The 27,662-nt window shown below is 37.7% G+C and overlaps 1 protein-coding gene across 1 annotated transcript in view; it reads right to left on the reverse strand.

The window, feature by feature from the left end:
• The window catches only part of ZNRF2 (zinc and ring finger 2), an 87,042-nt gene that overhangs the window by 51,153 nt on the left and 8,227 nt on the right, over positions 1-27,662 (reverse strand). The window lies entirely within an intron of this gene.

Raw genomic sequence — 27,662 nt, forward strand, 5'->3', positions numbered from 1 at the left:
TACCATGTACCCACTTGTGACAATTCTATTATTCTTTTTTCATATATTATCTTTTTAAAAAGAATGATTTCCAATGAGAATAGAAAAAGGAAATGAATGAAACAATTTTACGTGAAAATTATGATCTATTTTTGTTGTCACAAAGCCATTAGTATACCTATTATGACACACCGTAGACATTCAAATAATGGAATAAAAGAAAGCCTATCCAAAGAAGTTTTATTTTTTCAAGTTACATATGAGCACACCGAAATGATTCATAAAATGTTCTATAAGCACTTTAAATATGTCCTGAAAGTTTCTTTGTAGTTTAAAAAGTGGGGGAAGAGTATAATTTGTCTCTTCTGCCTCCTGGTTTTAGGAAAAACAAAAATACTTACAGTTTGAATATTTTTATATGCTTTATGCTAGGTTTTCATGTCACATGCCAGCAAGATAATGCTCAAAATCCTTCAAGCTAGGCTTCAACAGTACATGAACCAAGAAATTCATGTACAAGCTAGATCTAGAAAAGGCAGAGGAACCAGAAATCAAATTGCCAACATCTGCTGGATCACAGAAAAAGCAAGAGAATTACAGAAAAACATCTACTTCTGCTACATTGACACCACCCCAATGGCAGAAAAAGAAAGGAAACTAAAGAGCCTCTTGATGAAGGTGAAAGAAGAGTGAAAAAGCTCTTAAAACTCAACATTAAAAAAACTTAAGATTATGGCATCCGGTCCCATCACTTCAAGGCAAAGAGATGGGGGGGGAAAATGGAAACCATCATAGATTTTATATTTCTGGGCTCCAAAATCACTGCAGATGGTGACGGCAGCCATGATATTAAAATATGCTTGCTCCTTGGAAGAAAGCCATGACAAACCTAGACAGTGTGTTAAAAAGCAGAAACATCACTTTGTCAACAAAGGGCCATATATAGTCAAAGCTATGGTTTTTCCAGTAGTCATGTATGGATGTGAGAGTTGGACCATAAAGAAGGCTATGTATGTGCTAAGTTGCTACAGTTGTGTCTGACTCTTTGCTACCCTATGGACTATGGCCCACTAGGCTCCTCTGTCCATGGGATTTTCTAGACAACAACACAGGAGTCGGTTGCCATTTCCTTCTCCAGGGGATCTTCCTGACCCAGGAATCAAACCCAACTCTTACATTTCCTGCACTGGCAGTCAGGTCCTTTACCACTTGTGCCACCTGGGAAGTCCTAAGCTTTCGAACTGTGGTGCTGCAGAAGTCTGGAGAGTCCCTTGGACAGCAATGATATTACATCAGTCAATCCTAAAGGAAATCAGTTCTGAATATTCATTGCAAGGACTGAAGCTGAAGCTCCAATTCTTTGGCCACCTGATGCAAAGAGCTGACTCACTGGAAAAGACCCTGATGCTGGTAAAGATTGAGGGCAGGAGGAGAAGGGAGTGACAGAGGATGAGATGGCTGAATGGCATCACCAACTCAATGGCCTTAGGCGAAGTCTGAGCAAACTCTGAGAGACAGTGAAGTACCGGTGAGTGCACGGGGTCTCAGAGTCAGACATGACTGAGCGCCTGACTGCACAACAAACAAGGTTCAAACAACACCTTCCAGGATTGTTTTTAAAAAGCCACTTTTCTGTGTTCACTGTAATTACTCCCATGCCATTTAGAAACAATTTTATAAGAATGTGAATGGGTCTGAAGAGAGCATCTGTTCTAATCTATGTCAACAGATAAGAAAATCCAGAGAAGTAAAAAAATTTGCCATAAGTTATAAAACAAGTCAGCCGTAGGGCCAGAACTAGGGTTCTTCTCACTACATTCCGAGTTCATTCATCTCCCATGAGATCTCTCTCATAAAACATTTGTAACCAATTAAACTAATAATTTATAACACGATATACATAAAAAAGCTAGTAAGTTGGTGCAAAAGTAAATGCGGTTTTGCATTATTGAACTTTGTCATTCAATATTGGAATACACTCTTAAATATGTTATACATCATTTTAATAAGCATTTCTTGCTTTATGTTTTTTGCTAAATGAATTATTACTTGCTATATATTTTATATATATTTTAGACTATGGAAATGATGTTAGACAAAAAATGATTTTCTTATTCAAGTTGCAACTAGGTCATAAAGCAGAAGAGACAACTTGCAACATCAACAATGCATTTGGCCCAGGAATTACTAATGAACATATAGCACAGTGATGGTTCAAGACCTTGAAGATGAGGAGCGCAGTGGCTGGTCATCAGAAGTTGTCAACACCAACTGAGAGGATCATCGAAGCTTTATCCTCTTACAATTACATAAGAAGTTGCCCAAGAGCTCAACATCAACCATCCTACAGTCTGGCATCTGAAGCAAACTGGAAAGGGGAAAAAGCTCAAAAAGTAGGTGCCATATAGTTCAGTTCAGTTCAGTCGCTCAGTCGTGTCCGACTCTCTGCAACCCCACGAGCTGGTTGCAAATTAAAAAAAAAAAAAAACATTGTTGTTCTGAAGTGCCATCATCTCTTAGTCTATGCAATGATGAACCATTTCTTGTTCAGATTGTGATGTGTTGTTGAAAAATGGATTTTATATGATGACTAGCTCAGTGGTTGGACCAAGAAGGTCCAAAGCACTTCCCAAAGCCAAACTGGCACCAAAAAAGGGTCATGGTCACTGCTTGGTGGTTTGCTGCTGCTCTGATCCACCACAGCTTTCTGAATCCCAGCAAAATCAGTACATCTGAGAAGTATACTCAGCACACCAATGAGATGCTCCGAAAACTGCAATGCCTGCAGCCAGAACTTGTCAAGAGAAAGAGCCCAGTTTTTCCCCACAACATCCGACCAGAGGTCACACAACCAACGCTTTAAAAGTTGAATGAATTGGGCTATGAAGTTTCGCCTCATCCACCATATTCACCTGATCTCTCGTCAACCAACTACCACTTCCTTCAAGCATCTCAACAACTTTTTGCAGAGAAAATGCTTCCACGACCAGTAGGAGGCAGAAAATGTTTTCCAAGAGTTTGCTGAATCCTGAAGCATGGATTCTTATGCTACAGGAATAAGCAAACTTTATTTCTCATTGGCAAAACTGTGTTGACTGTAATGGTTCCTATTTTGATTAATAAACATGTGTTTGAGCCTAGTTATAGTGATTTAAAATTCAAGGTCCGAAACCATAATTACTTTTGCACCAACCTAATGGAACACCCATACAACAATTATAGATCTATTCTGAACTTGTTTGTTTTCAAGAAGAGGTGAGATTCCTTGTGTACAGTGACAAAATTCTATAAAATGAATGGCCAGAATTAAGAACATATACCAGGAACTACAAGCAAATCAAAATTCATACTAGTACCCATTCCTGGACACCTTGACACATATACTTCCCATACTTGGAAAACCATTCAGAAACCCAGAAAGATTAAGTATTAGAGATTCAGTAATTTTCCTTCACTGATTCAAAAAGCAACTGCAGTCATAAAATGCAAGAAAAACATGTAGAAATGTTTATGTCTTTGATATACTCACAATCTTAGAAAATAATACTGCAAAGGTGACCATCTTTTTACTTTTGTTTCCTTTTGTTATTCTTTTTATTGTCTTCTAGTTTATCAATCAACTCTTAAGTCAACTTTTTTCTCTTTCCTCCACCCAACTCTCCTAAATATCCCATTAGCTTTATTTCTCATCCTACATTTTGGCTTCTTTATTGTCTCAACTATTTTAAATATTACATATAACTTACAAATGTGATAAAGGAACGATCTTACCAGTGGGCCACAAGTGACAGAGACTCTGTCACTGCAATTTGCATGAGCCCTGTATTATAAAAGAAAGATAATTCTAACATGGAAAATCACAGGTTCATTAAAAAATAAAGATCTTGGGGCTTTCCTGGTTGTACAGTGGTAAAGAATCTGCCTGCCAATGCAGGAAACTTGGGTTCAATCCCTGAACCGGGAAGATCCCATATGCCATGTGCCACAACTACTGAGCCTGTGCTCTAGATCTGAGAGCCACAACTACTCAAAGCCCCACGCCCTAGAGCCCATGTCTACACCGAAAAGCCACAAAGAGAAGCCAACGCACCGTGACAAAGAGAAAGCCCTACTCGCCACAACTACAGAAAGCCTGTGCACAGCAACAAAGACCCAGCACAGCCATAGCAACATGGATCTTTTCTCTGGAAACAAATAAATCTTCCTTCTTAAACTTGTATGACTGAATTAAGAAATTAATCCATCTCACATAAGAAAGTCAAATACGATATGATACATTGCTCTTATTAAACAGTTGGAAAAGGGGAACAGACGAACCATAGGATACGATTGACTGCACTTATTAAACAACTGGAAAAGCAAAACAGAAGAACCAAACGGTATTCAGAATGCTAAAAAGTAAACAAACTACAGTAGTATGCAACAGGTCAGCTCTCATGGAAATTAAATTTCATATAGTAATACAAACAAGATGTCATTAATTCATAATGAATAAGTATGCCAATAATCGTATAAGAACCTAGGGATCAGTAGTTTAACAAGTACAAATGAGTCCTGTAAAATTCAATATACTGAACATCTTCTTTCATCAGTGAACCTCAAAATGGCCACATATCCCCACGAGGGGAGGAGGGCAGTGAGACAGGGCACCGAATGACCAAAACACAGACAAAGGCCAAAGGGAAGTAATGAGTTTTTACCCTTCACTGATGGAAACAAGTTCACTATTAGAATAGGAGGAGAATGCCTCAATGCCAAGAGTAAATCAGTCTCTGCATTTTGGGGACATGTTTAGTCCATTCCCTGGCGGAGGAAATGGCAACCCACTCTAGCACTCTTGCCTGGAAAATCCCAAGGACAGAGGAGCCTGGTAGGCTACAGTCCATGGGGTCGCAAAGAGTTGGTCACGACTGAGTGATTTCACTTCACTTCACTTTAGTCCATTCAGGCTACTGTAACAAAATAACAGAGACAAGGTAGGTAATAACAGAAATTTTCTCTCTCGTAGTTCTGGAGGTCAGGGTGCCAGCAAGTTCGCACAAGGGCCCTCCTTCCTGCTTGCAGACTTCTCACTGTATCCTCACATAGTGATAGGGCTAGGGAGCTCTCTGGAGCCTCTTTTACAAGGGCACTAATTTCTTCCATGAGAGCTCCACCCTCATGACCAAATCCCAACCCAAAAGACCTACCTTCTAATACCATCATCACCTTGGTCATTAGGTTTTCAACATATTAATTTGGGGGCAGGGCACAAATATTCAAATCACAACAATATGCAAAGCATTTTTTAAATTGAACTTCAACAACAGTCACAGTTAATACATTTTTATATATAGGACAGTAACCTCTGCTCTGGGATGTTCTCTCAGTTGAGGGAGGAGGAGAGGCAAAGCATAGAGTAATAATGGCATTTACTTTGGGAATTCACATACTATATGGAGAAAAGTATCTGAGCCAGTTTCTCATCCAAGACACACAGTACAGCTATATAATAAGGCCCACTAGCCTACAGGTTCATATGTAACATATAAGAAGCTAAGTATTAGTTTTGTCATGGCTGTAGATTAAGAAATCAAGGGGAAATTTTTAAACTATACACTTCAGAATTATTACAATGAACTCTAACCACAACAGTTAACTTTTCACACTTGTTGGCTTAAAGCAAAATACTATGAAAAACTTACACAACTAAAATTCTCAATAAGCTCAAAATGTCCCAAAATATTTGTTTGTAAACAGACATGTTTTCAGTTACCTTGGAAGTGCAGAAATTATATGAACAAAGCTCTAGAAACAAACTATCAACCTGGATATAGCCCACAAGGCTGATAATTGTTTATCACCTGTTTCATTTCAGGTTCTGTAGAGTTGACTCACTGGAAAAGACTCTGATGCTGGGAGGGATTGGGGGCGGGAGGAGAAGGGGACGACGGAGAATGAGATGGCTGGATGGCATCACCGACTCTGTGGACATGAGTTTGAGTGAACTCCGGGAGTTGGTGATGGACAGGGAGGCCTGGCATGCTGTGATTCATGGGGTCGCACAGAGTCGGACACGACTGAGCAAATGAACTGAAGACACAAGTACTGTCCCTATCATATTTATATTTGCTGTCTTATTAGCTATTTCAAAAACAATTTGCTAAAGGTTCAGTTCAATTTTACTAAAGCTCCTTAAGTCTTTTCAAAATGTAAACGAGAACAAAATTACTACTAATATAGAAACCAGACTTCATTAGACTTAAAATTTTTTTCAGTAACTACAAGGCAGCTAATCATATTAGTCTTAAAGTCAAATGTCTTTAGAACTTTCAAGTACAAATATAAAATATACAAAATATTCAGCTGATTAAAATATATTTTCTTCGTGTTTCAGATCAGCATATCTACTTCCCAGCACACCAAGGCAAAGTAAAGTAGACATTCAAATATTTATTGAATGAATGAACAGTGATGTACTCCCCTCTAATATATCCCTCCTCATGCCCAAATGTGATGAAGTATGGAGTTTTTTTTCTCTCTCCACAATTTTCTCCTTAGCGCTCAAGTTAACAATAGCAGCTCTGAAGAGCTAGCTAGATGACATTTTTAAAGCATGGCTCACTTTTCTTTCTCTCTCTCCCCTCCCCCCACCTCTGTCTGTCTGTCTGTCTCTCTCTCTCTCACACTACACACCATGGATGTTCTATCACGCTGTCAACTGTCAGAATTAAACCTAAAGACCACAAAATATGTGACACAATTTTCTAGAAAGTAGGAGAAGATGGCATGAACAATAGTTCACTGAATAACTATACAATAGTTATTTGGTGAACAATAGCTGGGGCCTGTCTGTTGTTGTTTCACATAAAAACACATTTAAATGGTTTAATGTTCCACTCAGCCACAGAAACATGTGGAGAAGCAGACAGAATGAGGTACCTATTCTTCTGAAAATCATAGTATAAATTCTTCCTCATCGACCATAAAAAATATGCTTTTCAAAAAAGAACAGGGAATGATATGCACATTACATTCTTAGAGAACTTTTTAATAAAATCCTAAAATGTTTAGTGTGCACTTTATCTCTAAGGGGGATAATCTTTTATCAATCATTCTGATTAACTAAATTTTAAAACATTTAATGATTCCATTTACTCTCATGGAATCAGAGACTTAAAGAAGCGAAAGAAGAAAAGTTAATATCCAACCAGGAAGGCTGAAAGAGCAAGAGAAAGTACAAGTAGCTGGTACAATGGCTAAAGCAGAGCTGTTAGAACACAGGCAAGAAAACAGGAGGCTACAGCAAGGAATAAAATACATCCTCTCTTCTATACTCACATTTCTCTTCTCACTGTACTCTATACTGTACAAAATGAAAAAAGATTTTAATTGGAAATGCAAAAAAAATACACATTGAAAGAAAAAATGCTAGGCCAAACATTATACAGGGACAAAGTATACATAATATTCACATTTATTAAGCTTTTAGAATTAGATTTATATGTGTGCCATTCCAGGTATAGCTTACACTTGAATGAGCAAATTAACTTTTTCCCACGTAGCACACTAGTACTAACTTGAAATGTGAGGAGATAAAAATAATTAAAACAAAAATCACAAGTTAAATAGAAGCCAGATACTTTAAAATCTTATTATTTTGTTTTCTGTAAAAAACAACATGGCTTTGATGTTTAGAGATTCCTTATAGACAATAAATAATTCAATTCACCAGTGTGTGAAAATTTAACATGTCTATCACAACTAAATTTTTTTTTACCAAATACCTGTTTTTAGATACATAATCAAATGTAGAACATACCTAACAAAATTTGATGGGATTTTAAAAAATGTTCTTTTGGCAAGTAGGGTTTTAAAATTTTATATGTTTGACTAAAAGTATTTTCAGTTACCGTCAATAATTTTTTTAAGTCCACCACAACAAAGAGTTAATTATGAAAGCTAAACACACATTAACAGTTTAGTATCAGGGATTCTCTACTGGCCTACTCATTAGGATGCCAGGCTTCCACTGCCATGGCTTTGGTTCACTCCCTGGTTAGGGAACTGTGAGATTCCACAAGCCACACACACAAAACTAATTAGGTAAAACTCTGCCCACTATATTTGTACTCAAATAATCTGACTCAATGTTAGCAGTATTTCCTAATACTAGGTATACATAATTTAATTCTCATGATTTACTGTATCAAATTTGACTTAGAATTAAAAGGCAGGTTCTATAAGAGTTTATATAAGTTTAGCAGAAGATGTGAAATCACTAGTATATGGTATTCCTAGTAGACCTGGTTCCAAATCGGGAAAGGAGTACACCAAGGCTGTATACTGTCACCCTGCTTATTTAACTTATATGCAGAGTACATCATGAGAAACACTGGGCTGGATGAAGCACAAACTGGAATAAAGATTGCCAGGAGAATATCAATAACCTCAGATATGCAGATGACACCACCCTTATGGCAGAAAGTGAAAAGAACTAAAGAGCCTCTTGATGAAAGTGAAAAAGGAGAGTGAAAAAGTTGGCTTAAAACTCAACATTCAGAAAACTAACATCATGGCATCTGGTCCCATCACTTCATGGCAAATAGATGGGGAAACAATGATAAACTTTATTTTGGGGGGGCTCCAAAACCACCACAGATGGTGACTACAGCCATGAAATTAAAAGACGCTTGCTCCTTGGAGGAAAAGTAATGACCAACCTAGACAGCTTATTAAAAAGCAGAGATATTACTTTGCCAACAAAGGTCCATCTAGTTAAAGCTATGGTTTTTCCAGTGGTCATGTATGGATGTGAGAGTTGGACTATAAAGAAAGCTGAGTGCCGAAGAATTGATGTTTTTTAAGGTGTCGGAGAAGACTCTTGAGAGTCCCTTGGACTGCAAGGAGATCCAACCAGTCCATCCTAAAGGAAATCAGTCCTGAATATTCACTGGAAGGACTGATGCTGAAGCTGAAACTCCATTACTTTGGCCACCTGATGCCAAGAACTGACTCCTTGGAAAAGACCCTGATGCTGGGAAAGATTGAAGGTGGGAGGAAAAGGGGACGATAGAGGATGAGATGGTTGGATGGCATCACTGACTCAACAGATATGAGTCTGAGTAAACTCCGAGAGTCGGTGATGGACAGGGAGGCCTGGTGTGCTGCAGTCCATGAGGTCACAGAGAGTCGGACATGACTGAGCAACTGAACTGAACTGAACAGTGAGAGTGAAGTCGCTCAGTCATGTCTGACTCTTTGCGCCCCGTGGACTGTAGCCCGCTAGGCTCCTCTGTCCATGGGATTCTCCAGGCAAGAATACTGTAGTGGGTTGCCATTTAAGGCCTAAAAGAAATGCCAACTTCCACGTACAAATCAGATTCCTCACTATTAGAATATAACCCAACTCCACTTTCTTAACACATCTGCAATTAGTCAAAGTTACTGACTTTCTTTCCCATAGGGGCTGACCTCTGGAAACTACTTCTTACCTCCTTAAAGACTCAGTTCTTCAGGGAATTCACTCTACATTAAATATTTCCCCAGCTATACAGAGTTTGCTGGGAGTTCCTTATTTCTATGTGTATTCCTGTCTCTTGGGGACCCCCAACCCACAAATGGAGGAATCAAATAACAGCATTACATACTGAAGCATTTATAAATCCTCAGGACTGAAAGGAATTGTCACCTTACAGCCTATTTACTGTTTATCTTAAAACTTTCTTGTGAAGAACCTGCATCTGGGGTAACTGGCAAACTGAACCTGTAAGCTAAATGCAGTCTGCCTTTGCACAGCCCTTGAATCAAAAACAGTTTTACATTTTTAAATGCCTGGGGAAAGAAACCAGAAGAATTTTTTGTAACACATGAAAATGATATGAAATTCAAAGTTCTTCCGTGTCCGCTAATAGTTCTGTTGCAACACAGAGTCATGTACATGCACTTATATATTTCCTATGGCTGGCTTCATACTACACAAGAAGGAACAGAGATCAATGGCCTGCAAAGCCTAAAATATTTAGTATCTGGCCCTTTACTGAAAGTTTGCTGATCCCTAGAGTAAGTCATTAAGTCAGTCATTAGAGAAGCGATAAATTTCTAAGCACCCAAAAAAAATTATACTTAAAAGTAAAACCTAATCATTTTAAGAAGGCTAAATTTCTGACTCTACTGGTGAAAGAGACAATATTCAGTATAATTATCCAACTGAATACATTAGGAGAGTGCAGAGAATGTTTGTTGAATGTCAAAATCCCTCACTCATAATGTACCAAATGTTTAAAACCTGTGCTGGGTCATTACTTTAGAATTTGCACATGCTACAATGTCTAACTTTTTAAAATAAAAAGGTCTTCTAAACATATTCTCATCATATAAAGAAATAGTACGTATTTCGAATGTGCACATTTGAGAATATGGGGGTGATATGACAAGAATATCTGGGATCTGGCTTAAAATATTTCAAAGAAAAGAGATAAAGCGAAATACGGAAAAAAATACTTAACTGGTAAATGGGGATGTGTTTATTAGTTCACTGCACTATTTCTGAGAATGTTTGAAAACTTTTCTAATAATACTTTTAAAAAGACTTCAGTAAATCTTAAGAAGTTAATTTTTCCAATAGATATGAAAAGGCAAAATTCGACTGCAATTAAAAGTGAACTCAGAAAATACTGACATGTAAAAGAAAACAAAACCCTAAAACTTTTGACAACATTTTTACAGAGCAACAACAGAGTCCTGAAACACCACCAGCCTAAGTATAAACTGATACAACTACACTGGAAAACTGTGAAATAAAGCTGAAGGTATGCACAGCCTATAATTCCTCAATCCACTCCAAGGTATAAATCTCAGAACAATGATTCTCAAACTTTAATGTGCTTAAGATTCACCTCGGAGAAGGCAATGGCACCCCACTCCAGTACCCTTGCCTGGAAAATCCCATGGACAGAGGAGCCTGGTGGGCTGCAGTCCATGGGGTCGCTAAGAGTCGGACACAACTAAGCGACTTCACTTTCACTTTCATGCATTGGAGAAGGAAATGGCAACCCACTCCTGTGTTCTTGCCTGGAAAATCCCAGGGACGGGGGAGCCTGTTGGGCTAACGTCTATGGGGTCGCACAGAGTCGGACACGACTGAAGCGACTTAGCAGCAGTAGCAGCAGCAAGATTCACCTGGAGATTTTGTTTCAGTCTGTTGGACACCAGAGTTTTTCATGCAGCAGGTGAGGGTGTGGCCCATCAACTTGCATTTGTGATAAGCTCACAGGTGATAACACCAATACTGCCGGTCAAAGGAACACACTCTGAGTTAACACTGTCCTAAAGAAACTTGTGCACATGTGCACCAGAATGCATGTTAACAAAATATTCACAGCAGCAGTATTTCTAACAGTGAAATGGAAACAAACATCCAACAAAGGAATGGTAAAATAAATTGTGGTATATTCAAAGAAAGGAATGATGAGATTAACCAGCTACTGAAGGAAAGAATACACCGCCCTAGAATATGTCACTTTGGTATACAGATTATTTTGAGCTGTAGGCACTTGAAAAGACAGCTAATCCACAGAGCAGCTCCCTCCGAACTCCTCTCACCTGCCCAAAGAGGTAAGCTCAAGAAGGAACTCAGTTGGGGAGTTCCTTCCTCCCTGCCCCAGGAATTTCATCAACCAGGGAAAAATGACTCTTATCACAGAAGAGGAGACTAGAAGTTCACACCACAGTCAGACAAACTTTGTCACAAACTATCATACTTCCCATCTGTTCTTATAAAAGTCCATTCACTCTTCCTAAAAATCATTTCTCTCCCCTTTCCCTGTTAAGATGATACTTAAGCCTGAATTCTAAGCCATCTTGGAGAGTTACTCATTTTTCTCTGGGTTTCTTCCATGTATACATAAATCACACATGTTAATAAACTTGTTTTTCTCATGTTAATCTGTCTTTTATTACCAGAGTTTCAGCTAAAATCTCAGAACTGTAGGGGGAATTATTATTCCCTCTGTATACTACATACAAAATTAAATGAATCTTACCAAAAAACTGAGGAAAAGAAGAAAGATCCAAAAATAAAAATATGATTCTGCTTATATCAAGCCAGAAAAATTAAAGGTATTCTTTAGACTGTATATGTAAATGATAAACAAAAGCAATGAAATGGTTATCTAAAAAAATATTATTCTAAGTGAAAGAAGAAGTTTCATAATCAGGAAGACGGGTTTCTGGAGTACTGGCCATGTTCTATTCTGCACATTGCATTGGTATTCATTTTGTAAATATGAATTATTCTATCTTATGCATCTTTCTTACTTACAAATTTTTAAAGATATTTTCTTTGATGATAGGATTTTATGAAAGTGACTTCCCAAAGTTTGCTATTTGAATCTCAGTGTTCTAAATCTAGCCTCATCCTTAGTCAATTAAATTATATTTTATAAGTTCAAAGAAATAAATATTAGCTTTGGTGGTAAATGCAATGGTAATTTATCACTACAGTACAAAGCTTTGAGGGAACAGCCTAACAAATAGATATCGCTATGAAAGTGAAGTCGCTCAGTCACGTCTGACTCTTTGAGACCCTGTGGACTGTAGCCCACCAGGCTTCTCTGTCCATGGGGTTTTCCAGGCAAGAATATTGGAGTGGGTTGCCATTTCCTTCTCCAGAGATATCGCTATGATAAATCGTTAAAAAAAAAATCTATTTATACCTTTTAAAAATACTGAAATGGCTCAAATATCTTGAAATTTGAAATGAGAAATAACAGCAACACAAAACTTAATTGCAAATTTAACACTGAAGAGTCAGTGGACGAAAGCAGTATCGCTTAATCAACTTCACTATTACTCAATCTATAAGTCTGCCCAAAGATAACAGTAATTATGCTTTTAATGTGTATAGAACAAACATCTTACAGGTATCTAACTGGCAAGATTTGGAAAGATTCCAAATATCATAGGAAAAATAAAGTGCAGGTGTGAGAAAGATTTTTCTCCTTCCCACCCCAAAAGCTCCCTCTTCCACCACCACCCCCACCCCCCAACTGAAAAAAAAAAAAAAAAACACCAGCAGAAAGAAGGGGAAAAGGAGAGTGCAAGCTCCAAGAGAAATATCACCATGAAACACACAAACGATGGACGCCATTTGACACAGCATGCAAGGACAGCGGTACCTCAAAATCGAGGTCCATCAGTCCACACACAAACAAGGCAACAATGAAACCTGGGAAACCACAGGGACCATCTGGAGTCTACAAAGTTTTCACCAGCATAGGTGAGGGGGAAAAAATTCCTCACAAGGTCAAAAACTTTGTAAATCTTATTGAAATACTTACCATCAAACTACTGGTTCCAGAAGGAATAGAGGTAGCAGAGTAGAAAAAAGAGGGAAAACCCAATCAATACTAAGAATAAAAAGTGGCAACACAACATCAACTCTAGGCACCTTGAATAAAATAACAAATGAATAGAAAGTATGAGGTCAAGCAGCCAACTTTCTACAAGTATTGAGAGGTGGGTTGTGGGTGCCCCTTCCACTTCTTATCCCCATTTTGCTTATTATGTGTCAGAGCTCCTTAGCTATTCTAAAGAGCAGACCGGGGAGGGCAAAGGTTAAGTCTGTAATATTCATGAAGGTCAACAAATCAATATGCAACTTAAATTACTAAGGGACTAAGAACCCTTATATTTTATTCTATAGCAACTGGACTACCTAGTATTTTAGGAAAATCATCTAAGTTTATCCAGAATGTATCTATACAACTAAAGTAGTGGTTTAACATTTAAATGAATAAAATAGATAGTTTTTATATTTGCTGCTATGGTTCATATGGAACCATCACCCTGAACAAATGAAAGGTGACAATTACCTTACTTATATGTACCTAATGTGCCATAAAAGATGGAATTTTACTCACAACTTTGTTACATTAGCTTTTATTATTTCATAAAGTATATCATACCATCTTTTACTTACTACTAGCTTCATACCCACCATTTAAAGCAGTCTGTAGATAGCAGAATTTATTATTTTGGTAATAAGGATGTTAGCTCATGCTTGCAGAGCACTTTACTATAAGTCAAGTGATTTGCAAAATGCTACACTACATCTAATTTTCAAAACCATCACAAGGCAGATACTATTTATTATAACCATTTATTTGAGGAAATACAGGTTTAGTGTTTAAATGATTTGACCAAAGTCTCAAAGGCCCAACTATAAATCCAAAAATGTAAACCACTATACTGCAGAATAAGTAAGCAACTTAAAATAGTATTTTCACATTATTTCAATGTCATTTTCTTATTTCTATGAGTGCTAAAAATATATATGACAGACCAATGCACCATCAAAAGTTTTATGAAGAACTTCCCAATTCATTGATTTTCTAATTACCTGAACATAAAGACACCACATATACAAGTAGGAAATAATTAAAATGCTACTTTAATGTTATTTTAAAAAATGAAATTCTAGTCATATATAAAAATACTAGACAAATAATGTTTCTTAGTGTTAACTGGTCAACTTCATCAATAACACTGGTGCAAGATTCAAATCTCTTAATCTCTCACACACTCATTTTAAAAATAACAAAAAAGCATATTCCTCCTTGCTACAAGGAACTCAATAAATGAAACTAACGACTTACAAGAAAAACAAAAGTTTATCAAGATACCTTTAAATAACAATGTTTTAAAAGACCAGAACAAATTTGCCATATAGTCTATACACAAGTTACAGCTAAGTAAAAGGTATATCTTCCTTTAAGATTTGCTTAAAATAACTGAGTATTTCCCTAAGAACAGTTAAAGCTTTACACATAATATCGGAAGGCCTAAAACTTCAGAAAGCTAAGTACATTTAAAGAGATGAAAAGCCATCGGTATCTCAATGTTACATACCCAGTGGTGTTCTGGTGAATGTGTAACAACTGCTCTTCAGAGCAAAAAAAATCTTGACTTTCAGAATTTGCTAATTTCCATGATTTCTGTCTGATTTTAAGCCACCAAAGTATCACTGAACACAGAATTGGGAAGAGATGAGAACTAGTAAATCATTTTATACTATTTCCACTATACAGATACAATCAAATAGATGCCAATAACCTCAAGAACACATTAATAGTAAAATATAGTAAAATAACTAGGAAGTGGTGAGCTTGGAATAGTCATTATCTTCGTTCAAAATGTAATTCTAATTTTAAGTTTATGTAATTTTAATGATGGCAGCCAAAATCCTGAATTTAACAACTGCAGGAAGAGCCAGTTCTAGTGCACCACTGGCATACAGCTCCCTTTTTAATTCACCCCACTCCTTCATTTATTTCCCTCACTTCGCTATTATCCATTCTGGTGGATTAGTAAGGAAGTTTCAACAGTTTAATCCATCAGTGCTTTCACTTATTTATTCCAAGCCTATGTAAATATCCCCTAAATCCACCTATTCTTTTTGTTCAGTTAAGCAAAAGCCACTCCCCAGGGCTTAAACATAAAAAATGAGTAACAATCATTCATTCCCATTCCTCATCACAGAAGAATGAAAGTAGTGGCCAGTTTCCTTTGCTGTAAACATAATTCCCCCAACCTATTCCTCTGACATGGTTTTTGCCTGACACAAGCTGATTTTAAGTTGTCAAAAAAACCAGAACAACTTATATTTACACCACTATCACTTACACCCCTCACCGGCAATGGTATGATGCTACTACTTTACTTTCTGCCAATCTGACAGGAATAAAGTGCTACTGCATTACTACTTTAGCTTGAATTTCCCTAGAAAGCAACCTGGCAAAATCTATTGAATTTGGTAATAGAGAAAGATGTCCCAGGAATACAGAAGAATAGGTACTTAGATCTATCCTAACAGAAAAAATATAAATAAATAAAAACCTAGCATTAAAAAAAAATCTTAAAAACATTAACAAGCTAGCAAGGAACATACAAATTCCTAGGCCAGAAAATGAAAAAACACTGAAAATCCAAAACAGTACTATGAACAGCAACAGGCTTTTGTCTTGAGGTATACATACTAAGTCACTCCAGTCGTGTCCAACTCTTTGCAACCCTAGGGACTGTAACCCGCCAGTCTCCTCTGTCTGTGGGATTCTCCAGGCAAGAATACTGGAGTAGGCTACCACATCCTTCTTCTGTAGGGGATCTGGGATCTTCCTGACCCATGGATCAAACCCATGTCTCTTATGTCTCCTACATTGGCAGAGGGGTTTTTCACCACTAGTGCCACCTGGGAAGCCCTTTACCTTGAGGTAGGATACCCTCAAATGGCAGTATTATGGTAAATTAGAAATAACTTTCCTCTCCTGACCACCATCTCCCAGGCAACTTCAAGGAAAACCCACTGAACCTGGATACTGGGTGGGGAGGAAATGAAAAAAAATCACCACTGCGAATTTGGGGACACAGATAGAACTCTTGCTGCATCTGCTGTCTGACTTCGTAATTCCTACATGGTATAAAAACGCTATACTGAAATTCTCACACTTTAACGTGCATCAGAATCACCTACATGGCCTATTTAAACAGAATGCTGCTACCTCATAGATAAATATATGTGTGTGTGTGTGTGTGTGTGTGTGTATATATAATATGCATAATGTCAATGTTATTTTTGATCAATGAGAAACCAAGCAGCCAGGACCAAGGAGGTACCTAAGACACACGGTCCACCTGGGACAGGGCACTAGCCAAGTACCCAGTTGTCTGAGCAGCTTGGACCTGGGAAGGGTACAAAACACACAGCCCATCTGGGTCTGTGCCCTTGCAGAGCACCCGAGAACCTGAGCAGCTTAGACCGGGGAAGTGCATGAAACAGAGGGTCCACATGGGGCAGTGCACTTGCAGAGCACCCTGGAGCCAGAGCAGTGAGGACCTGGGAAGTACATGCCGCCTTGGGCTGCGGGAAACCCAGTGTGATCCATCTACTGCGAGCACTCCCCACACATGCTAGCGTATTTCTTTGAGTGTCCCTCCCTCTCCACATTACAACTGAACAAGTGAGTCTAAATAAGGGCCACCTTTGCCCCCTCGTGTCAGGGTGGAAATTAGACACTGAAGAGACCTGGAAACAGAGGAAGCCAAAATAAACAAAGAAGGGGGTACCGCTCTGGAAGTGACAGGTGCAACACCCTGCAGTTAATGCTGAGACCGTGCATTTGAGGGGCAACCATAGACCTTGAGAACAAATAAAAGCCGGAATAAGGGACTATCTGACACTGAACTGACCCCACACTGCCACAACAGCTCCAGAGAAACTCCTAGATAAGTATCACTTATTAATTTATTAAAAATTAAGTTATTTATTACTCCTTTAACTTTCATTTTTATAGCCTACTATTACCACAATCACAGACAACTAACCAAACTAATCACATGGACCACTGCCTTGTGTACCTCGATGAAACTATGAGCCATGCCATGTAGAGCCACCCAAGACGGAAGGGTCACAGTGGAGAGTTCTGACAAAACATGGTCCACTGGAGAAAGGAATAGCAAACCACTTCAGTATTTTGGCCTTGAGAAGCCCATGATCAGTTCAGTCGCTCAGTCATGTCCGACTCTCTGCGACCCCATGAATCACAGCATGCCAGGCCTCCCTGTCCATCACCAACTCCGGGAGTTCACTGTATGAACAGGCAAAAAGAATGACACTGAAAGATGAACGCCCCAGGTCGGCTGGTGACCAATATGCTACTGGAGAAGAGTGGAGAAATAACTGCAGAAAGAATGAAGAGATGGAGCCAAAGTGAAAACAATGCCCAGTTTTGGATGTGACTGGTGATGGAAGTCAAGTCCAATGCTGTAAAGAACAATATTGCATAGAAAACTGGAATGTTAGGTCCATGAATCAAGGTAAACTGGAAACGGTCAAATAGGAGATGGCAAGAGTGAACATCGACATTTTAGGAATCAGTGAACTAAAATGGACTGGAATGGGTGAATTTAATTCAGATTACCATTGTATCTACTACTGTGCCCAAGAATACCTCAGAAGAAATGGATTAGCCGTCATAGTTAACAAAAGAGTCTGAAATGCAGTACTTGGGTGCAATCTCAAAAATGACAGAATGATCTCAGTTGTTTCCAAAGCAAACCATTCAGTTTCACAGTAACCCAAGTCTATGCCCCAGCCACTAATGCTGAAGAAGCTGAATGGTTCTATGAAGACCTACAAGACCTTCTAGAACTAACACCCAAAAATGATGTCCTTTCCATCATAGGGGATTGGAATGCAAAAGTAGGAAGTCAAGAGATACCTAGAGTAACAGGCAAGTTTGGCCTTGGAGTACAAAATTAACAGGGCAAAAGCTAATAAATTTTGCCAAGAGAACGCACTGGTCATAGCAAACATGCTCTTCCAACAACACAAGAGATGAGTTACACATGGACATCATGAGATGGTCAACACCGAAATCAGAATGATTATATTCTTTGCAGCCAAAGATGGAGAAGCTGTATACAGTCAGCAAAAACAAGACCAGGAGCTGACAGTGGCTCAGATCATGAACTCCTTATTGCCAAATTCAGACTTAAATAGAAGAAAGTAGGGAAAACCACTAGACCATTCAGGTATGACCTCAATCAAATCCCTTATGATTATACAGTGGAAGTGACTAACAGATTTAAGGAATTAGATCTCATAGACAAAGAGTACTTGAAGAACTATGGATGGAGGTTCGTACAGGAGGCAGTGATCAACACCATCCCCAAGAAAAAGAAATGCAAAAAGGCAAAATGGCTGTCTGAGGCGGCTTTACACATAGCTCAGAAAAGAAGAGATGCTAAAGGCAAAAGAAAAAAGGAAAGACATACGCATCTGAATGCAGAGTTCCAAAGAATAGCAAAGAGAGATAAGAAAACCTCCTTCAGTGATCAATGCAAAGAAATAGAGGAAAACAACAGAATCAGAAAGACGGAGATCTCTTCAAGAAAATTAGAGATACCAAGGGAATATTACATGCAAGGATGGCACAATAAAGGACAGAAACAGCATGGACCTAACAGAAGCAGAAGATATTAAGAAGAGGTGGCAAGAATACACAGAAGATTTATACAAAAAAGATCTTAATGACCCAGATAACCATGATGGTGTGATCACTCACCTAGAGCCAGACATCTTGGAGTGCGAGGTCAAGTGGACCTTAAGAAGCATCACTACAAATAAAGCTAGTGGAGGTAATGGAATTCCAGCTAAGTTATCTCATGTCCTAAATGATGATGCTGTGAAAGCGCTGCACTCAATACGCCAGCAAATTTGGAAAACCCAGCAGTGGCCACAGGACTGGAAAAGATCAGTCTTCATTCCAATCCCAAAGAAAGGCAATGCCAAAGAATGCTCAAACTACTGCACAATTACACTCATCTCAGACTCTTGCAAAGTAATGCTCAAAATTCTCGAAACGAGACTTCAAGAGTATGTGAACCAAGAACACCCAGATGTTCAAGCAGGTTTTAGAAAAGGCAGAGGAATCAGAGATCAAATTGCCAACTTACATTGGATCATTGAAAAAGCAAGAGAGTTCCAGAAAAACATCTATTTCTGCTTTATTGATTATGCCAAAGCCTTTGACTGTGGATCACAACAAACTGTGGAAAATTCTTAGAGAGATGGGAATACCAGACCACCTAACCTGCCTCCTGAGAAATCTGTATACAGGTCAAGAAGCAACAGCTACAACTGGACATGGAACAACAGACTGGTTCCAAATTTGAAAGGAGTACATCAAGGCTGTATATTGTCACCCTGCTTATTTAACTTAAATGCAGAGTACATCATATGAAATGCTGGGCTGGTTGAAGCACAAACTGGAATCAAGATTGCCGGGAGAAATATCAATAACCTCAGATATGCAGATGACACCACCCTTACAGCAGAAAGCGAAGAAGAACTAAACAGCCTCTTGATGAAAGTGAAACAGAAGTGAAAGCTGCCTTAAAACTCAACATTCAAAAAACGAAGATCATGGCATCTAGTCCCATCACTTCATAGCAAATAGATGGGGAAACAATGGAGACTGTGAGAGACTTTATTCTGGGGGGCTCCAAAGTCACTGAAGATGGTGACTGCAGCTGTGAAATTAAAAGATGCTTGCCCCTGGAAGAAAAGCTATGACAAACCTAGACAGTATATTAAAAAGCAGAGACACTGCCGACAAAGATTCATCTAAAGCTATGTCAAAGCTATGGTTTTTCCAGCAGTCATGTATGCATTTGAGAGCTGGACCATAAAGAAAGCTAAGCACCGAAGAACTGATGCTTTTGAACTGTGGTGTTGGAGAAGACTCGAGTCCCTTGAACTACAAGGAGATTCAACCAGTCCATCCTAAAGGAAAATGGTCCTGAATATTCATTGGAAGGACTGATGCTGAAGCTGAAATTCCAATACTTTGGCCACCTGATATGAAGGGCTGACTCATTTGAAAAGACCCTGATGCTGGGAAAGGTTAAAGGAAGGAGGGGAAGGGGATGACAGAAGATGAATGGTTGGATGGACACTGACTCGATGGACATGAGTTTGAGCAAGCTCTGGGAGTTGGCGATGGACAGGGAGGCCTGGTGTGCTGCAATCCATGGAGTCGCAAAGAGTCGGACATGACTGAGTGACTGAACAGAACTGATATTATCATCAGCTGCAATGTTTAATATCTAGAGTGATGGCCAACAAAATGTTTAATGACATTTAAATTATATTTAAAATATATTGTTTTATGTACCAGTACTAAATAATATGCACGCGTGCATGTGAGTGTGTGTATAAATAAATACATGAAGAGGAGTATGATAAAATGATCAGTGAAGACTCAAAAACAAAAGTATGGTTCTCTGGTGCAAAATTCTGTGGTGGAAATAAAATACAAATACTATTTCAAGGTAAAAAAGGAACAATGTAAAATTTCCAACAATTAAAGACTAGCCTCTTCATGAATGTTATAAAGGATGCAGGCAAATCTCAAGACACTAGGATATTATATTTATATTCCATTGGATATATTTAAATCAGTGATATTAGTATTTTAAAACATCAATATTTTTAATATTCCTGAAATTATATCCCTTACAACTGTTTAAACATTATGATAAAAAAGTTAGATGTCAACTTAAAAATGTACAAAGAGGTAGATAGTTTAAAAAAGTATTTGGGGATCAAAAAACAAGTAAAAGACCTAAACAGGAATTTCTCCAAAGACGACATACAAATGGTCAATAGCGCACAAAAAGATGCACACTGCTAATTATTAAAGAAATGTAAATCAAAACCATAATCAAGTATCACCTCACACCAGTAAGATCGGCCCCCATTAAGAAGTCTACAAATAATAAATGCTGGAGAGGATGCAGAGAAACAGGAACTCTCCTGCACTGCTGGCAGGGTTATAAACTGGTGAGGCACTATGGGAAACAGCATAGAGATTTCTTAAAAAACTAAAGTAACCGTATGATCCAACACTCCTGCTCCTAGATATACACCCAGAGAAAACTCTAACTGAAAAAGGTACCTGCACCACAAGATTCACAGTAGCACTATTTACAATAGCCAAGACATGGGAGCAACCTAAACGTTCATCGATAGATGAATGGATAAAGATGACGTGGTGTATATATACACACATACAAACACATACACACGAAGCAATACTACTTGGCTACAAAAAATTAAATATTTGCAGCAACATGGATGGACCTAGAGATTATACTAAGTGAAATCAAATGTATCACTTACATGTGGAATCCAAAGTATGATACGAGCAAACTTATTTACAAAACAGAAACAGACTCACAAAGAAAATATATTCATGGTTACAAGGGGAAAGCAGGGGAGGAGGGATAAATTAGGAGTTTGAGATTAGCAAATACAAACTCTATATATATTGAATAAGACAGATAAGGTTCTATTGTATACAGGGAACTATATCAAGTATCAAGTAATAAACTATGAAGGAAAAGAATCTGAAAAAGTATATGTGTGTGTGTGTGTGTGTGTGTATAACTAAGTCACTTTGCTGTACCTTCACTGGAAATAAACTATACTTCAATTTTTTTAAATTTAGGAGATAAAAAAGCAAAAAGGTTTAATGACCACTGTCCCAAAGTACTTGAGAACGTGTGCAAAAGGAGTCATGAATAAAAATGTTCACAGCAGCATTTTTATAATAATGCAAAATCAGAAACACCACCAAATCCATCAACAATTAAAATGAATAAATTGTGGGATATTCATTCAATGGAATACAATGTATCAATAAAGATGAATAAGCTACAGCTACAAATAGTAACATGGATGAGCTGTAAATAAAGTCATCTATTAGAATGACTCCATTTACATGTTATTCATGACAAAGTCTATTATTTGAGGATGCTTATGTTTTAGAGATGCATAACTTAGCGATGAAGCCATAAAGAAAGATAAGAAAAATATTTTTCTCAGAGGCAAGTATAATACAACAGAAGACCACAGAGGGAGATTCTAATAAACACTGAACCATTCACTTCTTGGTCATGGGTGGCGGTAAGGACTCACTTTATTAGTCTTGAAAGATGCATACAATTTTACATATTTTTCTGCATGTAAAATATATTACACAATAAAATGACTTCTAAAAATTACGCTTTGATCCATCAATCTCTATCTGGTAATTTATCCTAGGGATAACATCAATATACAAAGAACATAGGCACAATGATTTTCATTTGTTTGTAGTAGTTAAAAAAAAAAAGCTCAATAATTTATCCAACATGGTGACTGTGAAATATCTTGCAGTCATTAAAAGAATCTTAAGTATATTACTTGAGGAATTCTCAAAGTGTTTTAAATGAAAAAAAAACAAGATGCAGAAAAGTATTCATAATACAATCCACTTTTATAAAACCACAAAATTCCTATATATGTGTATATGTTATATCCATGCCTAGCACAAAGGTTCAGAAAATAAACATGAAATCAGTTTATCTGGCAGGTAAAGGTGTGGGGGATAAAAAAGAAAGCAAAAGTAATTGGTGTGAACATACATACATGTATAAAGAGATGTACCAAAGTGTCAGTGGTATTTATAACTCTCTCTTCTGGGAGAATCTTACAGGACCAGTGTTTTAATATGATTAAACTCTCAAGGAGAGGAGTTTAGGTTTCTTCCATACTCAATTTTAAAGCCAGCTAAGCACAAAAGATATCTCTAAGTCCTGTGCATTGGCTTATAAAAGTTCACTGTCACACTTTCGTAATATAAGAAATACTTTTTCTAGTGCTTGCCACATTATAAAGCTTAAGTATGTTGGATACATAGCAAAAGCAAGAATAATATCAATGAAATGACAGACAATTTGGTCCCCAAAGGACCTCAATTTTCTGTGGCGTAAGCTTGTCAGATTTCTCAAATTCCTCTAGAGCTCTTGACTCTGAAAGAGGAAGACAGCTTTCGGAACACCAAGGAATAATGCTGACAGAGCTAGTTTACCACCCCCTCTGAAAAAAGTGAAACCACCTCCTTCTCTGAACAAGCAACAGCATGCGCCTTTCTACAAGTATCATTATGACTCTTTAGTGCACTAACCTGCAAGAGGATAGGCCTCTAGGCTGCAGTCCTAATCATTTGTTCTTATACCGCAAATTTAATTACCCTTTTGGAATTTGTAAAAATGGGAATTGTCTGCATCAGTATATTCAATGCCAAGGCACAGACACAGTTGTTTTCTTAAGCTTCATTACTCCTTAGTCTGTCCTGGAAACTGAAGCCCAAGAAAATGAAAGATGAAGGTCATAAAACAAGCTTTATTGACCTCAAGGTAGAATTTGTTCTCACCATAACCAATGACCCTTCCAAAAATATCTAATTCATCAGAAGTGGATGCAGCTAACCATGTCCCAGATTGCTTTTAAGAATTTTAGTTAGGCCCTTTGTACTAGCTTTTTAAGAACACTCTTCTCCATAGACACTAAAGGAATCTCCAGGCTGAGGTTCTGTCTTCCTAGTCACCTTTCTCAGTTCATGTAGCTTGATACATGCATCATATAAAAAATCAGTAGATTCTTCTCTTGTTCTCATCCTTGGTGAATACAGAATCCATATTCAAGATTCAGTACAGTCTGGCTCACTGTGACAAACAGCCTTAAGAACTCCTTTTTCTGGTTCTTCTTGCACAAGACTGGAATTTCTACTAACTAGCTGTTACTGTGGATTACAGTTAAGTTGCACACAAAACTTAGGATCTCTGACTCACTTATACTTCCTGATTTATATACAAAAACAGAAAACTTAAGAAAGAAAATTAGATGTCTAGCTACTGTCTACTTAATTTTTAAAAGATTTAAACTAAACCAAAAACATAGGAAATAACTAACTCTTTCATCTTTATTCAATCACTTCTCTACATTCCTTGGACAATACATTTCTCCCATTTTTAGAAGCACTGATCCAAATAACAAAGCTTCCTGAATGCTGTTTTTTTCCTAAGAACTGACAATTTAAAGAAACAATTAACCAATATATCCCACTTTGATATACTGAATACCATCTAAAACATTTAGTATCATTCAAAACATTTTCCAATCAGATAATTTAAGATTAAAGAGTTGATAAAGTTTAAGGATAAATTTAAGCATTAATTTTAAAATTAAATTTCTCCTTTATTTGAGGTATTTACACACTCAAGTATCCTACTATAAATCTATAACTGATTAAACATTGTGGGTATTCTCAGCCTTAGTGTCCACACATTAGAGGACAGTGTTACTACAGGGAGGGAGTGGCATAAAGGGACAGAAAAAATGGGAGCAGAAAGAAAAAATTTAATTAACCTTTCCAATGTCTATTTTTAACTTTACAACTACACCAAACCCTCAACATGAAGAACTGTTATTATGACTCCATTAAATTCAAGAAGAGACAAAACTAATGTATGATAACGTTGTTGTTCAGCTGTGAAGTCATGTCTGACTCTTTGCAATCCCATGAACTGCAGCATGCCAGGCTTCCCTGTCCATTATTTTCCTGGAGCTTACTCAAATTCATGTCCACTGAGTGGTGATACCATCCAACTATTTAATCTATGATAACAGATGATATAATAGATGATACGATAATCTATGATAAAAGAAACCGGTAATATTAATCATCTCTAAGAAGTACCGTGGGAATGACTTGGAAGGAGTGTAAGAGAACTTTTGGGGATGAAGAGAGTGTTTCCTACTTTTGACAATGTGTTGGTTACACAGTGTATTGTCAAATCTATTTGTCAAAACTCTTTAAAATGTAAATTAGGATCTGTGCATTGCAACATATGAAATGCATGTCCAGTCACTTGTGTTTGACTCTCTGAAACCCTATGGACTGTAGCCCACCAGACTCCTCTGTCCAGGAGATTTTTCAAGCATAAATTCTGGAGTGGGTTTCCATTTCCTACTCCAGGGGATCTTCCTGACCTAGGAATTGAACCCATGTCTCTTGTGTCTCCTGCATTGGGAGGCGGATTCTTTACCACTGAGCCACCTGGGAATAAGTAAAAATACAACAAACGCAGAATTTTAATTCATTTAACTTCTGATGTTCATCTCCAAATAACCAAAGAAATTACTCTATATTTATGAAATGCAAATGAGTTAGTGCTTGTGAAGTCACTTTTCTAATCCACAAATTACCACATAAAACAATATTAGTTCTATATTTAAAGGGACACTAAAAGTGGTCTACAATATTAAGTATCCCTCATTTAAATTTTCTCTTAGGAAAGTAATGACATTCCTCTGAACAATTCCTTACATGGCAAGATGGTGGAAAGAGTGAAATGTGGGAATTAACTGAGATTTAAAGGTGACCAGATGCACTGCTTTAGAAGATGCACTGCTTCTGAAGATGTGTTATAATAGACAGGAAATCTGAAAAATTCCAAATCAAGACCTTAGAGGTCTTAGACCAGAGCACGCCAAAACACCAGCAAAGCAGCAAGCTCCTTTATCAAATGCCATGTCATCCAGGTTGCCTGAGATGCAGTAAATCATACAGCATAAAAACGCTAAGTTTTTCAGATACTTCCCTGGAGAAGCAGCATATATTTAAAAGAACTGACCTGCTTTAACTTCTCACCAACCATCTCCCTCAACCATCTCCAATCACCCACAAAATATACTCAAACTGATCAACAATGTTTGTAGCACTTCAAATGCTTATGAAAAAACAACTATTAAGTACAGAATAATTTTATTTGTAAGACAATTTTATGATTGCCACATTTGTATAGTCCACATTATACCTATCTTCTTTGGCTCAACAATTCAGTTTACATATATTTACTTTACACAAGTAAAAATATAACATCTCTCTGGAGCAGTAAATTTTTATATATGATTTAAATACACAATAATTTTAGTGATCATTAGTTGTGTTCGCAAATACAAAATGTACTTGAAAACACTGAATTTACAAAGTTTTACCTTCTGATTAACACAGTACATGTGCTGTAAAGCTTAATCCAGATATTCAAGGGAGATTCATGGGAACAGAAAACACATACATAAAACTAAATATTTGGATTTTTTTTTTCAAAATCTGAGAAGCTGAGAAAAGGACATGGTCTTCCTGAAGAGGGTGAGAATGAGAAGAGGGATATGAGTCTTGAATGTTTTAATTTTTGATAGCAGTTCAAATGTTAAAAATAAAAAGATAATTGGGTTAAACCTCACAATACCACAAAGCAAGATTTATTTTTATCCTGATTTTAGAGGTGAAAAAACTAAGGTATGGGGCAGTTAAATAACTTAAGGTCACACAGGGTGGATGGACTCAACCCAGGCAGTCTGACTCCAAAAACCCAAACTCCTCCCCATGATAACAGAACACAGCCATCTCATTCTGAGAGTGCATTCCATCTCCTTCACTTCGGTGACTGATGTGTGGATAGGCACACAACTTAAATCAGAGTCCTCCTGCTACATTCCCTTCAGGCCACTCAGATGACATGTAGATAGAAGTAACCTCTAGCCAATAGGCCATCACCTTAAATAAAGCTACACACAATATAAGAGGATAAAACTAGGTAACAAGCAAAATGAAAACTAGGGTGTGGGTGTGCATGCAGAGCACATCATGAGGAACGCTGGGCTGGATGAAGCAAAGCTGGAATCAAGATTGCCGGGAGAAATACCAATAACCTCAGATACGCAGATGATACCACCCTTATGGCAGAAAGCGAAGAGGAACTAAACAGCCTCTTGATGAAAGTGAAAGAGGAGAGTGAAAAGGCTGGCTTAAAACTCAACATCCAGAAAACTAACATCATGGCATCTGGTCCCATCACTTCATGGCAAACAGATGGAGAAACAATGGAAACGGTGACAAACTTTATTTTGGGGGGGGGGGCTCCAAAATCACTGCAGATGGTGACTGCAGCCATGAAATTAAAAGATGCTCGCTCCTTGGAGGAAAAGGTATGACCAACCTAGACAGCTTATTAAAAAGCAGAGACATTATTTTGCCAACAAAGGTCCGTCTAGTCAAAGCTATGGTTTTTCCAGTAGTCGTGTGTGGATGTAAGAGTTGGACTATAAAGAGAGCTGGGTGCTGAAGAACTGATGCCTTTGAACTGTGGTGCTAGAGAAGACGACTTCTCTGAGGTGTTGGTGTAGAAAGACTGTTGAGAGTCCCTTGGACTGCAAGGAGATCCAACCAGTCCATCCTAAAGGAAATCAGTCC

Source organism: Moschus berezovskii, chromosome 3 (genome assembly GCF_049115385.1).
Source record: "Moschus berezovskii isolate FMDL1 chromosome 3, NW_MosBer_1.0, whole genome shotgun sequence".
Classification (NCBI taxonomy): domain Eukaryota; kingdom Metazoa; phylum Chordata; class Mammalia; order Artiodactyla; family Moschidae; genus Moschus; species Moschus berezovskii.